Raw genomic sequence first — 18,614 nt, forward strand, 5'->3', positions numbered from 1 at the left:
CCTGCGCTCATTGTGTGTCTATAAATACATCCTACACGTGTCATACACAGCGCCGATCAGCCGGAACACTGAGATCTATAAGGGCTCCACAAGATCTGTGTAGGTGACAGTGGTTGTAGCTAGCCCTCAGCCTTCACACCTCACATTGGACGCCCATAGACAGGATGAATGTCTGATGGTGGGGGGTTCTGGGAGCCACAAGAAAGTCCCAGTGCAGTCTCTCCTATCACTTCTATGGGATTCCCAGCTTGGCTCACAGGACAAGACAATGCCGAGCTGCCCAAACCCAAGCTTGGCCCAAGCTGCAGAACCGGGCATCTAAGGGGAACTGGCTGATTACAGGAGGTCCCAGCAGTCAGATGTCTGGTCCGTTGAAAAACTTTTAGAGCCTGTCTATTTTTTTTTTGAGGTTTTTAGATCCAGGACAATAGAAGTCTACATGTCCGCAGGAAGGAATTTGTGTAATTTGTGGCGAGGTGCTTGACCGAGCTCAAAACAGCTCAAAATGTCCGACGGACAAATGAACACTTACACAGGTCCATACACCAAAGTATGAAAAAGCTATTGACGTCATAACATGGCAAATAGGTGACATTTTTGTTGTTGTATTTAGTTTTTTTTATATCTATTATAACCTATACTAGTGGTGGCGAACGTATGGCACGGGTGCCAGAGGTGGCAATCGGAGCCCTTTATGTGGGCACTCAGGCCTTCACCCCATCACAGAGTTTGCCACCTAGGACTAAAGGCTTTCTCCTGTGATCCAATACAGCCCAGGACGTGCCATGCTCAGTGCTATTTGGCTGTCATAAAGGAGGAGCAAGAAGGTGTCGATAGAGATGGATTGTTATTGGACCTCCTGCTCTGGGTCCCCTGATCCTTCCTCTTCAGGTGACCCTGGCGGGAAGCTACAATCCAAATTTCTCCATCATCTTTCTTTTTTTTTTAAAAAAAGCTTTATTTGGTCTACCGTAAAGAATATACATGCATACATATAGTCACGGTTACAGTAGTGTCAGTATTAATACAAAGCATTGAATTCTTATGTTTTTTGACCCCTTTTCCCTTGCTGACACTAGAAATTAGTTGTGTCTATCTGTAAACGGCCTAGGGTCCCTTTCAAGTTCTCTGTGTGGTACCAAGTTGTACGACATAGCTTTGCCATAAGACGCCTGATCTCCTCTGTCGTGAGGTAGGTGGTGATAAATTTCCTCCATTTGCGGAAGAACGATTTTGTACGTTTATTACCCAGTCTCTCTGTTTCTACCCTGTCTACTTCGAGGTATGTCTTTATCTGTGCTAGCACTTCTGCCCATGTGGGTAATGCTTGTTCCAACCAATGATTTAGTAGACATCTCTTGGCTACCAACAGCGTGATATGTATGATTGGCGGTAGGGGGTCCCCTGCCTCCTCCTCTGCCCCTTCAGGTATTGTGGAGTGAAATAGTAATCCTAGAGCTGTGATGGGGAGTGTCACTGAGTAGGCTCTAGCAATTTGGTCTCGGATTTCGGTCCAGTAGGGTTGCAGGTTGGGGCACGCCCAAATAGTGTGATAAAGACCTACTAGTATGGAATATAGTATCGATATGGACCTTCTCCATCCCGCTTCCCCCAGCAATTCGTCAAATTTGTTTGTGGTCATTTCACCTGCCAAATTTTGTGTTTTTGAGTTGCAAAACGTCACCATCTGAATGTAGGGAAAGTCTTGTCTGTCTGGCAAGGCATATTCTGTTGTCAGTTCCGTCAGTGTCTTAAGTCTTGGCTCTGTGTCATGTATCAACTGTCGCATCCGATTTATTCCGTTTGCTTTCCACGGTCCATATAGTCTACTAGTCCCTCCCGCCGGGAACTCCGGGTTGTCCCATAACGTTAGATGTTTGGACATCTGATACGGCATCCCAAATTGTTTCCGCAACACCTTCCATGTTGCTATGGTGTCCCTTAATAATGTTGACTGTTTTGCCAAGGCTGCCACCAAACCACACCCCTGAAGAAGTCCCTGTTCCAGTTGTATGTTTGAAACTTTGTTGGTGCCATGCACCCAGTCAATTAGGTGTCGTAGTATAGAAGCATGGTTATAGCGTCTTATATCTGGGAAGTTCAACCCTCCCGATGGTTTAGTATAGGTAAGGCGTTTTAATGATATCCTTTGCTTCTTGCCCTGCCATATAAATCGTGTGAACGCTTTGTTCAGATCTCTTATGTCTGTTGTTTTTAGCAGCAGAGGCAAGGTCTGTAGGGGATAAAGTAAACACGCAAAACTAATCATTTTTATGAGTTGTACCCTTCCTGAAATGTTTAGTGGAAGAGATTCCCAGCGCAAAAGCTCTGCTTTTATTTTCTGGAAGAGTGGTGGGTAATTCAGGGTATATAGGGAGGAGGACGTTTTTCCTATATGGATTCCTAAGTATTTTATGCTCTTTGTGGCAAGGCCTATTCCTAGCGCTTTTATGGCGTGTTGTTCCGTAAATAAAAGTGGGTCTAGCGGTAAAAGGTCACTTTTGGCCAAATTTATCTTAAACCCTGCTATTTCTCCAATGTCTTCGATGTGCGCCAGTATCCGTGGCACCATATGCACCGGGTCTGTTAGGAAGATCAGTATGTCATCCGCGAATAAAGCGGATTTTACACAAGTGTTGCCCACTCTGATTCCCTCGTTAATGATCGGTGAGCGAAGGGCCTTTGCTAGCGGCTCAAGTGCCAGGTCAAAAAGTAGGGGTGACAGGGGGCATTTACAGCCTGACAGTAGTATCTCCGCTCTAGGGTTGGTGTATAAACCTGAGACAAAAGTTCGGAAGTGGCCTGTAAAGCCGTACTTGTCCAATGTCAAGTCCAGCCACCGCCAGCGGATCCTATCAAACGCTTTTTCTGCGTCTAGAGCCAGTAATGCTCTTTTCCCCGCTGACGGTGGCTGGTGTGGCACGCTGTCCAGTACTGCCAGTACCCGCCGGATGTTCGTGACGGCCGCTCTCCCCTTCACAAATCCAACTTGGGAAGGGTGTATTAGTTTGGGAAGTAGTTCTGCTAGTCGGTTAGCTATTATTTTGGCCGCTAGTTTTAAGTCCTGATTGATTAGCGATATGGGTCGGTACGAACTGGGTAGTAGTGGGTCCCTACCTTCCTTGGGTAATACTTTAATATAAGCCGTGTTTGCCGATGAGGGGATTGGGGCTCCCTCCATAATTTTGGTGAAATAGCTTGCTAGTATGGGTGCAGCTTGGTCCTTAATCTCTTTGTAAAATTCCGCCGGGAATCCGTCTGGCCCCGGTGCTTTCCCATTTCCCAAGTCCTTAACCGCCCCCTTTACCTCCTCTGGAGTTATTTCTTTATTTAGTAGAGACATATCTGCGTCAGATACCGTGGGTAGTGATATCCGAGACAAATATGCCCCCGCCCTGGCGCTGTCAAATGGAGTAGCGTCTTCATATAGTTTGGTATAAAAGTTGTGAAAGATTGACAGTATTTCTCTGGGGTTTTCATGTATCGTTCCTTCTGCGTCCCTAAGTCTGGTGATATTAGTGTGCGGTCTTTGTCCCTTTGCCAAATTGGCCAATATTTTCCCAGACTTGTTCCCAAATCTGAATAAAGTCACCTCAAATCGGCTGCGGTTTGGTGCTTCTTGCAACTCTATTAGCGACTCATGATGTGCCCTCGCTGTTTTCCAATGCCCTAGGTTCTCTGTGTTAGGGTGCAAGAGATATTATGTATAATACTCTCTAAGTGAGGCGCTACTGGTGGCAAAACTTTCCTTATTACGCCTTTTGAGTGCGCCTACATGGTTCATGATTTTCCCCCTGATTTCCATCTTTGCTGCCTCCCAATACAAGGCAGGTTCTATTTGCCGTCCTGCTTGCGATGCTGCATATTCTGTCCACCATCCTCTCAGGAGCTGGTTAAATGAGTCATCCTTCGCTAGGTGGGTTGGGAATCTCCAACAAAAGTCAGTCCCTGGTTTGTGGGTACGCGCTAAAGACAATGAAATAGGAGCGTGATCTGATATCAATATTTGTTCTATAGTCATGTCTATTGTGCGGCTCAATAGTGCCCCTTTCATAAACATGTAGTCCAGTCTGGACCAGTTGTGATGTACCTCTGAGTAAAAGGTGTACTCCCTATCATCCGGGTGGTAATATCGCCACACGTCCGTCAGTCCTATATCGTCTGTCAGGATTTTCACATCTGAGTCTGTTTGTGATGTCGTCTGCGGTGTCAGTATTTGGCTTTTCCGGTCTTCTGCATTGTTAATGACCTGATTAAAGTCTCCAGTCAAAAGTATATGAGGAGATATATCTTGGGCTACTATCCCTGTCAGAGATGCATAAAATGTGTGCTGATCATGGTTGGGTGCATATATATTGTATACGCTGAGTCTACCTGCAGGGGTGTCTAGAATGGCATGCAGAACCCTATTGTCTTCTAGCATAACATGGGAGTGTACCATAATAGATGAACGTTTATTCACCAATAGGAGGACCCCCCCTCTCCTTCTAGATGTTGATCCCCCTACTGCAGTTGAGACCCAGAACCTTTTCATTAAAGAAGATTCAGTACTAAGCAGATGGGATTCCTGCAGCACTGCTACATCCACCTTCATTTTATGTAGATGCCGCAGCACTAGGGATCTTTTCTGCGGGGACCTCAGTCCCTTAACATTCCATGATACTATTTTAGTAGACATGAGTGTCCATTTGGATCGATCTGCATAGCTATGTCCTTTCCTACACTTTTGTTGTATGGCCTATGTCTCCCACTAAACACGACAAATAACATTAAAACAATCATCAACAATACAATAACTCGAAAACATACAAAAAAAAGGTGTATAGTCACCCTCCATCATCTTTCTATTGTATTGGTGAACTCAGGATGCCAATACGATTAAAACCTGTGATACAGCAGGGATCAATAAGTGACATATAAGTGGGTTTTGGTTGTAGCTTGGGCACTCTGTCTTCAAAAGGTTCGCCATCACTGACCTATACCAATTCGGTATCTCCATGATTGTGCCAGCCCAATTGGAGCGCAGAATAAAAGCCAGAGACCATAAGAAAGTGGCACACATGCATTTTTTTAAATCAATTTCACTGCCTTTGGAAATTTTGCCATCTTCAAAGTACACGGCATGAAGTATGAAATACTGTCCGTAGGAAGTACAATTTGTTACCCAGAAAACAAGCCCTCGTACAGCTCTGTACACAGAAAAATAAAAAAGGAGTTTCAAAGGGCATCTACCACCAGCATGAAAGACTGTATACAAATGAGCCTGAGGGGCTCAGGGCTCCATTAACACCTATGGAGCCCCTCAAGGGAGCAAAAAATGAAAATACAAAAAGGCTTTGGGAGGAAGAGACAGCTTCAACTTTTGTGATCTTTATTTCTTGATTCCTTTTTTGAATCGTGTTCTAAATAAACTTAAAAAAGAGACAATTTTTTAAAATTTATAATTCTTTATTCTTACATTTGCATATTCCATTGTATACCTTTATAATCTCTATCCGTTCCGTGGCGCTTATTCACACTATGAAAAGTCGTAAGTGATGGAAAAATGTTTCTAACTTCCAGGCAATCATGGGCACAAATTACACCTGGTTAGAAGCTTTGATGCACCAAAAGGCCAAACGACATAGGCCCACATTTGCTGAAGTGCTTGCACCAATTTTCTGTGGGACTTTGCAGTTCAAACTGCTTGCACAAGTATTTAAGAAGTGTCCGAGACACATTTGTGGCACACGCTGCACTATACCCATACCCGACACAAATTTCTGCATTGTAGGGGGCGTTCTGGTGCTCACCCGGATCATGTGCCAGATTTAACATGCAAAGTCCAACAGAAGTGTGTCCTATGCCCTATGTTAAAGGTGCACCAAAAAAAAAAAAAGTTTACTCGGTGCAGTGGAGGATGCGCCAGATTCATGCAGAACGTGCCCCACAAATCATGTATCTGACGCCCCCTGCACACAACACAGGCAAACTGCACATAGTACAGACTGCTCTGTTTTTATTAAATCTGGGCCATGGTATCAGTCGCCGGCATTGGAAACGGAACATGTCATACGCATTATATCAGTTTTGTCTGGAGTGTCTCTTTAACATATTTTTAAATATTTTATGTTTTTATATACCGTATATAGCTATACAGTATACATTTTATATCTGAAAATCATTTTCCTTTACGTCCATTAATTAATTTCCTTATTGCTTTTCTAAATTCTTGGTTTCTAATGCTATATAACAAGGGATTAACAAACGGCGTTAGGACTGTATATAACAGAGACTTCAATTTGTTCTCAGGTAGAGGAACTCCCCTAGCAGTAAATACGTAGACTGTAACTAGAACCCCACAGTGTGTGCTGACTGTGATCAGATGGGTGCTACAGGTCGAGAAGGCCTTCTGTCTTCCAGACGAAGTCGAAATCCTCAAGATGGCTGTAAAAATACACACATATGATAAAATGATGAAGAGAAACGGGAGGAAGATAAGAGTAAAGGAGATGATAAAGTCATGCCATTCCACCAGCTCTTTGTATGCTGAGGCCAACATGATGAACGGTGCTAAATCGCAAAAGAAGTGGTCAATCGCGTTGGAACTACAAAATTTCAACTGAGATATCAAATAGAATTCACTCGGGCTGAGAAACAATCCTGCCGCCCAGCACCAGAAAGCCAGATGAATACACAGTCTAGGGGTCATAACGGTGGAGTATCTCAGAGGTTGACAGATGGCCATGTACCGGTCAAGAGACATGGCGGCAAGCACCAAAGATTGAGTGTATACTGAAAGACTATGAATGCAGTACTGGATAAGACAGCCGGTTGTGGTGATCGTTCCTTGTCTCATCCATATAACATGTAACATTTTAGGCACAATGTTGGTGGTGAACAAAAGGTCCACAAGAGCCAGGTGCTTGAGAAAGTAGAACATGGGAACCTGGAGCTGGTAGTTGCTGGAAACCAAGATGACCACCAGAAGATTTCCTACCACAATGACAACATACGCCAAGAGGATGAAAGTGAAAATGACGGCTCTGAAGTTAACAAAACTTTGGAATCCCAGAAGAAGGAACTCGGTCACCATGGTTTGATTCTCCGAACACATTTAAATTGAGTTCAGACCTGCAGGATAATAGTCATCAGTGCAATAGATTTTATTGGATATCAAAAAGTACTATGAGGTCTAAGACTCTTACTCATACTTTCCGGAAGCCCACTATGCACTCTACTGATAAAAGATAGAGATCTCTTTTTTAGCTGATAACCCATTTCTATCAAGGGTCAAACATTGGCTCAGAGGGTAACCACCTACGAGAGGATCTAGAGAAAGTTCTCTAGTCCTTCTGCATACTTTTCCCAATTGAATATTGTTCTAGAGATTCTATACCAATAGGCTCTCCACAAGGATAATTGGTACCTCCCCCCCAAAGAAAAAAAGGTATTTATAAATATAAGTTTTCCCTGCTATACTAGTGACCAAATACCACTAAAGAATAACTTATCGGGGATGTGATCATGGACAAGATTCATGAATATTTTTGTTAAGATATCTCTCTTTGGAGATGTAATATACCGCTTATTAGGGGTACTTGCCCTTATGTTAAATTTGCTATTTTACAGATTAAGGCAAAGAAATTGGAAAATAATATTCTCTACTCTATGCTGTTTCTAATACAAGGCAATATTCTGTTAGCTTCCGATGCAACAGCCTGACATTGAGTGCTATAATTATCATAAAACAATTACACCCAAACCCTTCTCAATTGTAGACTCATCCAACAGTTATCCCATAGTAGTATAAATAGCAGAAACACAACAGCATATTATGTGTGCAAATATGTATTTTAATTATAGGATTTATCAGGAAAAGGCTCTGTGTTTTCCAACCATGGTAACTCTCTACTTTTTGTATTGTCAGTGTAACATACAGCTGAATAAATGTACCATCTATATATGGGACAAGAGTTTACTCCTATCTGCTATCCAGTATTTACCATCTTAGAAGTTCAGGTAAGACGGTCCTAGTACCAGATCATGAGGTCATACCGATGGCCCCCCATTTACAGACGAGCCCTAGTTACAGACAGACAACTCTGCCTAATGTGACCTCTGGTGAAGCTCCCTGGATGCTTTACTATAGTCCCAGACTGCAATAATCAGCTGTAAAGTGTCTGTAATGAAGGTTTACTGATAATCCTTGGTCCCATTGGAAAATCCAATTGTCACAGGGACAAAGAAATGTTTTTTTATGACCGGGGTATAAAATATACTGATTCCAACTTACATACAAATTGAAACCTACAGAACTTATCTTGTCCGTATTCTGGGTTAAGCTTTCACTACAAGTGAGATATAAATATTAGCTTATGATAGGACAAGGCTCAAGATATAATTTAACCCCATATGATATACTAATTAAAAGAGAGTACCGTGGCTCTTGGTTCATGTTTTGCTCCAGTACTTCTGGTTTTCAGCCATGCACCCCAACTGGAATATCCAGGGGACCACGGGATCTGCTTCCATCAACGAATCTCCTCCTCAGACCATGGGATGACAATTTATTTGTTCTCCCCAGGTCCAAAGATGACACGCATTGGCCGAAGCAGGTCCCATGACCTCCTGGAACGTAAGGTGGGATAGAGGGCCAAAATCCATAGCAAAGCAAATAATTAAAATATATTTTCTTTTTTTGTCTACCCCAAATTCATGTAAAACCTAAATTGGATACATTTGTACAGAGAACATTGTTTCTGAGGGACTATTGTACATGGTCTTGGGATTCTTATCCTGAATGTTACCTCCATAGAGAAGTTGGGATTTGAGAGTTTTAAAGTGATAACCCATTTCTTTAAGCACTACCTCCTCATAGCTGAACCCCCGGATATCCTGGGATAGTATTATAGTAGGATATCAAGTTGACTTAATATGCCATTGAAGAAAGCCTTTGAATCTAATCTTCGACGGTGGCTTCATGGGCCCCCCATTGGAATTGCTTCAGGGGCTCACCCTACATAACGTGAATTTACATGTTTAATGGCAATGACACAAGGCATCGGTGGAGGTATTTACTTTTTTATTTATTCAATGACTAATGAGATGTAGGTGCTAGATCCTAAATCACTTTTTTTGTTGGCTCGTCTCCTGGTAGACCTTTTGAGACTTAAACATAAAGAAGAAGCACAAAACTGCATTCATCTGTGATAAAGCTGCGTTTGGTTCAGTTCACCTGAAACATTTACCTTATTACCAACAGCAAATATAAATATAAAAAAGTTTCAGGTCATAGATAGAAAGTTATAGGTACACACTACAAAAATCAACATAAAAGTATACATAAAAACTACATGTTATAAACACATGTATCTGTAAGGGGTACAGGAAAAGAGATTGGAATGAGTTGCAATCCATGTGTCAGTTCACTGGTACTTACTTTATTTTAGGTCCCAAGGTACATCTATACTGTCGTGTAGCCTCCGATAAATCATTAGTCTATATTGTGGCTTTAGATGGTCTCGTGAATGTAAAGCACGTTGTATGATGCTGAGCGAGAGAGGCTTCACCTTTATATTCCCCTTTGATTGATAGGTTCTAGACATTGAAGTCTTCATTAAACATTTAATTAATACCCCAAGGACACAAGATGCTGACATTATTTCTCATGAGTCTGCAACACGGAAATACTTGGTGAAAGTTAAGAAAAATATTAGTAGGTGAATAGTTAAAGTCGGGACAAACTAATTTCTCTCATCGACCCTTTATGTGTGGTTTTTGGATGGATTTGAAAGGTAGTTTTGCAGCACTATAAAATTATACCAAAAGGGGGTCTACTGGGGGCTATACCTACCCACAAACACACACACTAGGAGCACCCAAGTCACTATCCTGATACAGTCTCTCAGTTGCTGAGAATAGTGATTGTTAGGTGAGTGTGGATCATCTTATGTTTCGATAGGGACACTATCGTTGTAGGGGGACAAAAGCTTCTAAAACCCCTTCACACAATTGGCAATGATTGGGACCTTGGGTCAGCTTTGGCAACGTCAACAAAAGTATGGTAGGAGGTTAGAAGAAAATATCCCACTAAAAAGTCTAGTGTGCCCAACTATGTTCTGGAGGAAGGCGCCTTCACCACATCAATCATGCTCCTACCTGTTGATCCATGGGCTGCAAGTCACTGCAATATTAAACACTAGTTGGTGGTTGTATTGGTGGCTTGCTCGGAAGCTACAGTAAATGACCAGCCATCCCCATAATCCTGAGGAGACCAGGCTGGCAGTAGTCAAGATCTCTTATCTATTGTTTATGGTTTGATTGATTTCCCGGAGCAATAGGAACATCTATTTAAGCCTTGCTGAATCGGAAACATGTGACTATAAGTGTTTTTTTTTTACATTTCTTAAGACCAGGAAAACAATGACTGCTCCAGCTCCTGGATCCAGCATTGTTTTGGCTCCAGCCTACGAGTGGGGTCCTTAGACCACAGGGCGTAATTTATGTTTTCCAGGGGACCTCACTTCCTTTGTTGTCCCATGGTCAGTTAAACTGGATCCTGTGACTTTCCAACACTTCAAAATTAACCATTTTGGGTCTGCAGAAAAAAATAAACTGTTGTGTAATTTGTGGCAAGGTGAATGCGCCTTGACCAAGATCAAAACAGTTCAAAATGTCCCACAAACAAATAAACACCTTACACCGGTCCATACACCAAACTATGAAAAAGCTTTCGGCATCATAACATGGCAAAAAGGTGAAATTTTTTTGTAGCTTTTAGTTTTTTAAAGTCTATTATAACCTATACCAATTCGGTATCTCTGTAATTGTGCCAGCCCAATTGGAGCGCAGACTAAAGGCCTTAAATAAAGAGACCATAATAAAATGGCGCGTATGCATTTAACTGCATTTGGAAATTTTGCCATCTTCCCAGTACACAGCATGGAATATGAAATACTGTCAGTAGGAAGTACAATTTATTACACAAAAAACAAGCCCTCATACAGCTCCATACACAGAAAAATAAAAAAGGATTTTTAAAGCGCATCTAGCACCAGCATGAAAGACTGTATGAAAATGAGCCTGAGTGGTTCAGGGCTCCATTAACACCTATGGAGCCCCTCAGGCTCATTTGCATACAATCCCTCATTCTGGTGGTAGATGCCCTTTAAAGAGGAGGAGCAAAAAGTTAAAATACTAAAAGTCTTTGGAAGGAAGAGGTTAAACAGCTTTAACTTTTGTGGTCTTTATTTCTTGTATCACAAGCTGTTTCCTTTTTTTAATCTTGTTCTAAATAAACTTAAAGGGGTTTTCCCACACCGTCGGACGTCCCCTGTTGATGAGCAAGTTACTTGACTTGATTGTTGGGAAAAAGCCCTTTAAAAAAAGGCAATTTAAAAAAAAGTATAATTCTTTATTCTTTACATTTGCAAATTACTTTATACCCATTCATGACCACTATCTCCGTGGCCCTTATTCACACTGGGAAGAAGTGGTAAGAGATGGAAAAAATGTTTCTAAACTCCAGGCAATCACGGGCCTAAATTACACCTGGTTAGAAGCTTTGATGCACCAAAAGGCCCCAAAAGACAAAGTAGCAATTGCCGGCAAAAAGCAGTAGGCCATTGGAAAGCGAACACATCAGAAGCGCTGTATCAATTTTTTTTGGAATGTCTTTAACATATTTTAACATATTTTATGTTTATTTATAATAAAAAATACAATGAAATCATTTTAGATCTGAAAATCATTTTCCTTTACGTCCATCAATTAATTTCCTTATTGCTTTTCTAAATTCTTGGTTTCTAATGCTATATAACAAGGGATTAACAAACGGCGTTAGGACTGTATATAACAGAGACTTCAATTTGTTCTCAGGTAGAGGAACTCCCCTAGCAGTAAATACGTAGACTGTAACTAGAAGCCCACAGTGTGTGCTGACAATGACCAGATGGGTGCTACAGGTCGAGAAGGCCTTCTGTCTTCCAGACGAAGTCGAAATCTTCAAGATGGCTGTAAAAATACAAACATATGATACAATGATAAAGAGAAACGGGAGGAAGATAAGAGTAAGGGAGATGATAAAGTCATGCCATTCCACCAACTCTTTGTATGCTGAGGCCAACATGATGAACGGTGCTAAATCACAAAAGAAGTGGTCAATCACGTTGGAACTACAAAATTTCATCTGAAATATAAAATAGAATTCACTCGGGCTGAGAAACAACCCTGCTGCCCAGCACCAGAAAGCCAGATGAATACACAGTCTAGAGGTCATAACGGTGGAGTATCTCAGAGGTTGACAGATGGCCATGTACCGGTCAAGAGACATGGCGGCAAGCACTAAAGTTTGAGTGCATACTGAAAGACTATGAATGCAGTACTGGATAAGACAGCCGGTTGTGGTGATTGTTCCTTGTCTCATCCATATAACATGTAACATTTTAGGCACAATGTTGGTGGTGAACACGAGGTCCACAAGAGCCAGGTGCTTGAGAAAGTAGAACATGGGAACCTGGAGCTGGTAGTTGCTGGAAACCAAGATGACCACCAGAAGATTTCCTACCACAATGACAACATAAGCCAAGAGGATGAAAGTGAAAATGACGGCTCTGAAGTTAACAAAACTTTGGAATCCCAGAAGAAGGAACTCGGTCACCATGGTTTGATTCTCCGAACACATTTTCATTGACTTCAGATCTGTAAGATAATTGTTGTCAGAGATATAGATTTTATTGAATATCAAAAAGTACAAAAAGATCTAAGATAAAAGATAGAGATCTCTTTTTTTTGGTTGATAACCCATTTCATAACTCTATCAAGGATCAAACATTGACTCAGAAGGTAACCACCTATGAGATGCTCTAGAGCAGTGATGGCGAACCTATGGCACGGGTGCCAGAGGTGGCACTCGGAGACATTTCTGTGGGCACCCAGGCTGTCGCTCCAGGACAAAGTTCACCAGACAGGACTTGAATCTTCCTGCAGTCCTAGACAATTGAGATGCAGCTCTCGACACTCTTTTAAGGTGACGTATCCTTGACTGATTGGAACCGCAAGAGGAGTAAGAAGGTGTGAACAGGGCCAGAATATTTTTGAAAATCCTAGTACCATATTATGAGGTCACACAGTTGGTCCTCGATTTACAGACGCATCTCTCTGCCCACTTTTTGGTAAAGCTCTCTGGATGCTTTAATTTAATCCCTGGCTGCAATGATCAGTTTTTTTGATAATCCCTGTTCCCATGACAGCACAAAATTTACGAAAATCCAATTGTCACATTGACAAAAAAATTAGTTTTTTCCGGAGTTATAATTATAAAATATACTGGTTCCAACTAACATACAAATTCAAGCCTACAAATTCTATCTTGTATGTAATCTGGATTCTGCCTCTACTTCAATTGAGACATTAATCTTCATCTTATGATACAACAAAGCTCAAGACATAATTTAACCCCATATGATATACTAATTAAAAGTTCTTATGTTGCTCCAGTACTTCTGGTTTTCAGCCATGCACCCCAACTGGAATATCCAGTGGTCACGGGACCTGCATTTATCAATAAATGGCCTCCTCAGACCGCTCAAGCTATGGGATGTCAGTTTCTTTGGGATGTCAATTTCTTTGTTCTCCCCAGGTCCAAAGTGCCCATTGGCCAAAGCAGGTCCCATGACCTCCTCAAACATAAGGCAGGGTAGAGGGCTAAAAACCAGAGCAATGCAAATACATTTTTTTTGCCTGCTCCACATTCTTCGTAAACCTAACCTGCAAAAATATGTAAAATTGAATACATTTGTACAGAGAACATCATTTCTGAGGGACTATTCTACATGATCTTAATCCTGAATGTTACCTTCATAGGAGAATTTTAATGTGTTGACCAATTTCTTTAAGCACTACATCTCCATAGCTGAACCCCCGGATATCCTGTGATATTATTATAGTAGAAGTAGGATATCAAGTTGACTTAAAACGCCAACGAACAAAGCCTTTGAATCTAGTCTTAGACAGTGGCTTCATGGGCCTGCCATTGGACTTACTGCAGGGGCTCACTCTACAACCCTACAAAATATGTGAATATACATCTTTAATGGCAATGACACAAGGCATCGATGGATTTTTATGTATTTATTGACTAATGAGATATAGGTGCTAGATCCTAAGTCACTTTTTAGTTGGCTGGTCTCTTGGTAGACCGGGTTTTTTAGGGGCTTAGGGCTGGCTTGACCAATACTAAAGTGAATATAAAAGGTTGGAAAGGTGAGTCTTTTTTTTTTTTTTTTACGAAAACATTAGCATTATTGTTTATGGGCTGGTGACACAACCTAAAAAAGTCACCTAAACATAAACAAGAATTGCAAAACTGCATAGATCTGCCCCTGGTTCAGTTCACCTGAAACATTTACCTTATTACCAACAGCAAATATCAATAGTATCCAAATGGAAATTTAAAAAAATTTAGGTCATAAAAAGTTATAATTAGACACTACAAAAAACAACATAAAATTATACATAAAAGCTACATATTATAAACAGGTATGTATCTATAAGGGGAAAGTGATTGGAATGAGTTGTAATCCATGGTTCAGTTCAATGCTACTTACTTTATCTTAGGTCTCGAGGTACATCTATACTGTCATGTAGCCTTCAATAAATCATTAGTCTATATCATGGCTTTAGATGGTCTCCTGAATGTAAAGCACGTTGTATGATGCTGAGCGAGAGAGGCTTCACCTTTATATTCCCCATTGATTGATAGGTTCTAGACATTGAAGTATTCATTAAACAGTTAATTAATACCCAAAGGACACAAGACAATGACATTATTTCTCATGCATCTGCAACACAGTAAGTTAAGAAAAATATTAGTGGGTGAATAGTTAAAGTCTGGACAGACTAATTTTTCTCCCTTGTTGTCGGTTTTTTGGATGGATTTGGAAGGTAGTTTTGCAGCACTGTAAAATTATACCAAAAGAGGGTCTACTGGAGCCTGTACCTTACCACACATACACTAGGAGTACCATAGTTCCTATCCTGACACAGTCTCTCAGTTGTTAAGAATAGCGAGGGGAGCGAGTTGGTGGTTGTGTCATGGGTGCCCCCCATCTTCTTGCTACTGCCCCTGCTACTTCCCGGTAAAATTTAACGGGCCAACGTACCGATATTGCGCTGGCTGGCCGCCTTACCTGATAAATTCCCAGCCCCTTCCTTTGCGGATCTTTGTGCCTCGTAGCCTTAGAGAAAGCTTGTCTGATGCCCTGTGCGATTATCCTTATTTCCCGTTGTGACCTCGATTCCGTTCTTGACCTCGCTCCTGTGCTGCCCGTCCTGACCTTGCGCTACGTTCCCGACTCTGATCCTGTGCTGCCTGTCCTGACCTCCTGCCTGTCCCCAACCACCAGTTTGCCTAACGATTCTGAAATTCGTCTTGGCTGCCACCGCGGACAAAGTCGTGCCTGTGGAAAGACCTGGTGGTACCACGCCGCAGCAAGTCCAACCTGCTTTGTGGCAGGCTCAGGTGAAAACCGGGTACCACTTAGACTCCGGTCCCAGGTGTCAGCTTACGTCATCATCCACGGTGGTCCAGTAGCTACAGTAAATGACCAGCCATCCCTATAATTGGGAGGAGACCAGGCTGTCAGAAACTACTTAGATGAAAAAAGCATTAGCAGTAGTCAAGATCTCTAATCCATTGTTTATGTTTTTTTTAATCCAATCTTTTTTATTGAACATTTTTTCACACAGCAACAAGAAAAGAAAAACAACCCCCCCATACTCCATCGCTCCCTTCGAGAGCCGTACAGCATGAAAGAATATTTCCAGTATAAAATATACAATGTACATAACACATCAATTGAGAGAGTTAACATCCTGTGAGAGAGTACACCGAGGGGCGCACGCCCCATTACATTTATGATGAATAGAGCCTACAGTGGCCTGTATGTATTCACAATATCCAGAAGTTATTTACAAAATACATCTTTACAATGCATGAAATGGACTCCTTCATATACATGCAGATGGTAATCCTGGTGAGTCTAGCCAGGGACTCCAAATTTTTTCAAATCTGTACTTCATACACTCCATTGTTTATTGTTTCATTGATTTCCCAGAGCCTTGAGCCTTTAAGCCTTGATGATTTCCTAAACAAGTGTTTTTTTACATTTCCTAAGACAAGGAAAACAATGACTCCTCTAGCAGCCTTGTTCTGGTTTCAGCCTATGAGTGGTGTCCTCAGACCACAGGACGTCAATTCTGTTTTCCAGGGGACCTCACTTCCTTTGTGGTTTTATGGTCAGTTAAACTAGATCCTGTGACTTTCTGACATTTCAAAATGGAGCATTCTTGAAAACTGGAAGTACCGGAGTGAAGGAGAAGGCTGAAACAGAGTAAAAATGTTTTCTTTTATGTATGCTATACAGGCAGTCCCCTCTGCCCACTGTGACACCTGGTGAAGTTCTTTAGATGCTTTACTTTAGTCCCCAGCTACAATGATCAGCTGTAAGGTGTCTGTAATGACGTTTTATTGATAATCCTTGGTCCCATTGCAGCTAAAATTTTGTCACTGGGGCGAAAAAATTTTTGGTTTGGAGCTACATTTATAAAAAAAATACAGTTTTGACTTACATACAAATTCAACTTAAGAACAAACCAATGGACCCTATCTTGTACGTAACCTGGGGACTGCCTGTAATTGCCTCTGGTAGGTTTCATATTTTTGGAAAACCCCTTTTAATGCTTCTGTGGTAATAGTACAAAATAATACAAAAACATAACTTGTTTGAAGTCCTCCTTCGTCTTGCAATTACATTTCATCTTTCCTAGAACCACCCTAATTTGCATATCTTAATTACACTTTAGGACCCAACACCTTGGTCTGTTGCCCGTTGACCTTTGGGCTCCATGGAGTTAAAAGAACTTAGTTAAGAGATTTTCCATGTAGAAAGTTTGGCCATTCTCACCTTTCAGACCAATGTGTCCTGTTCACAGGATCAAAAAGAAGGTCTAATTGGTCAAAGTCGGTTTAGCTTCATTCCCACCAAAAGTGCAACAATAACTTGGACATAACCCATAGTTAGGAGTCCCTGCTAACAGGATTAGGTCAGGGGGTGCTAAATCAATCATCCTTGCAAATTTTGAGTAGGTTTGGCACCAAAAACCCCACTAAATAAACTAACACCCCCAGTCCTGGGCATACACCCCTCCTGTCTGATATTCGGTGACAGGTGCCAGGTTGATTGGAGGCAAGTTCACAATCATTCCATGCAACTATCATGAGTTATGGAGTTTAATATAAACTTTAGCAAAAAGGTTTGCACTGCACATCCATATATTAAATCTTTAAAACTTAATAGAACTCTGCTTGCAGCCTTAAAGAACTTAGGCTCCCAAAGAGATAGTATTATTGATGTCATTGTTAAGTAATCTTATGGCGAATTAGGTATTCTGTAATTTGTGTATCTAAATTATTGAGGCATTTATGAAGACAGGCGCCTATATGCCTAAATTAATAAGAAAAGTATAGGTGGGAGGATTTCAGTGAGTGTCAGGGCTAAGATAGTAAAATTTACAGTAAAGGCACCATCTTGCGTAGGACGGTTTTGTGTAATGACATAATATGGTTTCCCACAGGGCACAAGAGGGTGAGCCAAACTCTTTGTGTGCTATAAAAATATACAGACTATAACAAAAAGGTTGGGGTGGTGGAATATCTTGCGAAATACACAACAAATCAAGATACTAAATATATATGTGTTAAATTTTCAAAATGTTCTAAATTCTATCCAGTGTTACCAAACCTATCCCTCAGTGGGAACTCTCCTTTTTTATTGCAGATTCCCAAGAAAAAATTACATTGTTTTTTCAATTTCAATCGAAATGTGGGCAGAAATGTTGATGGGGATGTTTCGATAAATATGCAAAATCTGAAAATAGTCATGTAGAATATTTTTCAAAAAGTTCCAATGTTGCCAAATTCAAGCACTTAAAGTAGAGCATTTTATATTGTTGGCGACAAAAAATCCCATCTTCAGAGGGGAGCAGACGAACAGGAAGCTACTATGTCCATTTCATTGTTCCTGAGGACTGATTTGGCAAGCTCTGTGCAGCGCTGTGTAATCTGTGTGTGCTATATAAATAAAGGAATTATTATTATTATTACTACCCTGAATGTAGTTTCTACATAAAAAATCTGATTCCCCCCCACCTCACCTCTGGGGGGGGGGGGGGGTTAAAAACAGGGTCAACTTTAGTATTATTATATATATTTTTAAGAAATATTTGTTATATTTTTTTAATAACTTTTTTGAACAACTTTTTGCCGATCTGTCAATGTGTCAGGGCTGTGAGTCTGTAGACCCTCAGGACCACCGCGGGAGATGGTACTAGCCAACACCTGGGACCGGAGTCTAAGTGGCACCTGGTCTTCACCAGAGCAGCCGCACCAGGTCGTTCCACAAGTGCGACTAGCCCACGGTGGCAGCCAAGGTAGCAATGCAGGAGACAATCTGCACCTGGGGTGACAGCGGGAGAACAGCACAGGAAGGCACACTAGGACTCACATCAGGAACCACAGGAGCAGGTACACTGAATCAGGAAAGGACTGACACACGGGATCAGGAACACTGGAA

Source organism: Engystomops pustulosus, chromosome 7 (assembly GCF_040894005.1).
Source record: "Engystomops pustulosus chromosome 7, aEngPut4.maternal, whole genome shotgun sequence".
NCBI classification, from domain to species: domain Eukaryota; kingdom Metazoa; phylum Chordata; class Amphibia; order Anura; family Leptodactylidae; genus Engystomops; species Engystomops pustulosus.